The sequence below is a fragment of the Lactuca saligna genome, chromosome 8, assembly GCF_052625555.1.
Source record: "Lactuca saligna cultivar CGN05327 chromosome 8, ASM5262555v1, whole genome shotgun sequence".
In the NCBI taxonomy this organism is placed as follows: Eukaryota; Viridiplantae; Streptophyta; class Magnoliopsida; order Asterales; family Asteraceae; genus Lactuca; species Lactuca saligna.
The window spans coordinates 274,071,358-274,074,612 of NC_136424.1; positions in this window are offsets into that span (position 1 = coordinate 274,071,358).

Here is a 3,255-nt window from a genome sequence, read left to right on the forward strand (position 1 = left end):
TTTCCTAAGTTATCTACAATAGATACAGCTTCATACACACCATCACAAGGTAATGCTTTAAAATAAAGTACATTATTAAAGAAAGCATTAATCGAACCAACTTCATTATCAAACGAAAAGGTGAAACCTTGTTTGTACAATGCATGAAAGGAAATAATATTTCTTGCCATTTCTGGCGAATAACAACATTTATTCAAATCTAAATTTAACCCACTACTTAGCGATAAAGTATAAACTCCAATCTTGGTGACAGGTGTAACTTTCCTATTCCCCATGATTAAGTTTATTCTTCCTTGCTCCACATTCTCACTTCTTCCTAGTCCCTGCAAGTCACAACAAATATGAATACCGAAACCTGTATCAAGGACCCAAGATTTCGAATGGGGTGAGTTATTAGAAATGATAGTGTAAATACCTGCATGGTTGGGTTTGACTTTCCCATCCTTTACATCTTGCTGGTACTTTGGGCAGTTCCGCTTCCAATGAGCTTTTTCATGGCAATAGAAGCATTCAGCCTCTTTTGGGTCAGAAGAAGGAGTAATGAAACCTTTCTTGGTTCCACTTGAAGAAGAGCCATCAAGGGTCCGAGCCTTGGTACCCTTTGAAGATCTCTTTCTCTTCCTCCCTCGACTCTGCCCGATTGCCAAGATCGGAGTTGTTTCTGGAGTAGGAGTGATAGCAACCGACATCCCCTTAAGACCTGTTTCTGCGGTCTTGAGAAGTCCCTGAAGTTTGCTGAGGGTGACCTCTTCCTTGTTCATGTGATATGTCATGCGGAATTGATCATAGCACGATGGTAAGGAGTGAAAAATGATATCTATTGCAAGCTCCTCAGGGAAGTTCACATTGAGCTTCAGCAACCGATCCACATACCTTTGCATTTTCTGCATGTGGCTCGTGACGGACTCTCCGTCCTTCATCATGGTTGTTATCATGGAGCAGATGACTTCGTACCTCTCTTGTCGTGCACTTTGATGGTATCTTTCCATCAAATCTTGGTGCATTTCATAAGGGTAGAAGTCTTCGTAAGAATTTTGGAGTTCAGCTGTCATGGTGGCTAACATGATGCAAGCCACCTTGGTTGCATCTCTTTCATGAGTATGAAAGTCAGCGATCTCCTGGGGAGTTGCAGTGGACTCGTCAATTTCCTTAAGCTCCTTGTCAAGGACATATTCTTTGTCCTCGTAGCGGGTAATCATCCTGATGTTTCTGATCCACTTATTGAAGTTGGATCCATCAAAGGTGACTTTCCCACATAGACTCATAAGAGTAAAGGAGCCATTAGGATTCGAGCCAGAAGCATTGTTTGAAGACATCTGAAAAGAAGAACAAGTTTAGTTTAGATTTAAGAGAGTCCTTAATAAAACACCCAAATGTAATATTAAGGCTAGGATCCAATCACAATATAATATAACTTAGAAGAGGTATGCCGTAATCTAAGCTATACCATATTTGAAAGGTAGGTGAATGACGATTCACCAATTTCCACCACGAAAACCGAAATATTAAATATTTAGTTTTTATTGGTTTTAGAAATTCCTAGATTCTTTGAGATCCAATGAACTTTTCAAAGGCATGTTTCAATCTCGGGAGTGCCCTCCAGGTTTTGTGACTGGGATGCCGAGGATCACAAAACGAGGTGTGAAGTAACCATGCAAATCACTTGGTACCCTTAAAGTTTATCACTCAATCGATGTGCCGGTAAACCACACACGCTCCACCGATACTATAATAAACCTTAAGTCACCCTTTACCTACCTTGTTAAGTCCAAGTTAGTGTGCCGGTTAACCACACACGCTCCACCAACGACTTAGACAAAGTGTAAAGTGTAATTTCATGGATTAGCACCTTATTCACATTTTTCCTAAAGTAACTAAGATTGGGAATTTAATAAACATTTAGTTACTTTATATATATTCATCATACTTTGAATGAGAATTTATAAGTCCTTGTCTTACCCGTTCGGCTAACGACCCTCCACCAGTCAAGCAAGCGGTGGGTGAGAATATACACCCATTAAGTCACCATTTTATAGGCAACAACCTTATACCCACCTTATAGACCGGCTTCGTGAATGAGGCGTACTAGCGGTAAGACGACTTTATTCTTATACATATATATATATAATTATTAAATTATCATAATATAAGTATAAGGGTTGAATTTTAACTTTTAAAATTCTAGGGGTTGGAACTAAAGTTTTAACTTAACTTTACTTGTTCCAAAACTTGAGGGCAAGTTTTGTAACTTTCAAAACTTTTCATTTCTTGTAACTTATGAGTTTAATAGAGTCATAAAATGAAGACTCTTCATTTTTATAACTCTTGTGTTTTCTTAATGGTTTTTAACTCAAGTGACTCTTGGTTTTCCATAACTTAAGGATAAGTTATGGACTCCATTAAAACACATTATGATCAAGAATTAAACTACCAAATAGGTTACAAATAATTCCTATGATCATCTAAAACTTCATAAGAACAAGAACATGAATATGAACATAATAAAAAATTACATAAAACTTTGTAATTTTGATAACTAGTTGTTGTAAATGAATTAGCAAAACATTACACCACCAAAAACAAGTTTATATTTACTAAAACAGTTTAGGGTAATGTTTCTAATTCATTTTCCAGCAACTGAATCGAAATTCTGCACTCATTCGACCCTACTCGCCGAGTGCATGAACATGACTCGCCGAGTTGGTTGAAGATACACATGGACTCGACGAGTCCCCCCTATAGACTCGACGAGTCCGATCGCAGACAGCAAATTTCCGATTCTGTTTTCAACTTTTAAGCACAAATAAGAACAAACAAGCCTAGGCTCTGATACCACTGATGGGTTTTGAGCATTCTAACACTTCCTAAGTGTACATGCAACCCTAATAACCTTGGATCTATGTTTGTCTAATTTGTCATGCAAAGTTGAATTCCAAGGTTATATCCTATCTAGCATACATGGGGAACAATTTTAACATAAAGTATAGATAGAATAACTTACCTTGTTGTTGCTTGTGTTCCTTGAAACCTTGTGAGCCTAGCACCTCAAGTGGTGATGCCTCAAATGCTTCACACAACACCAAATGCTCTTGGAAGAACTTATGAGAGTATACTCACTTCTTCAAATCGGCTAAGCCCTCTATTTCTTTGTTGCAACCGATTTTGGTGGAGATTATGCTTCTTATATAGTGTTGACACATCTAGGGTTAAACCCTAATGTATCATGACTCTTCATTTCCATGACCCATGGGTTTG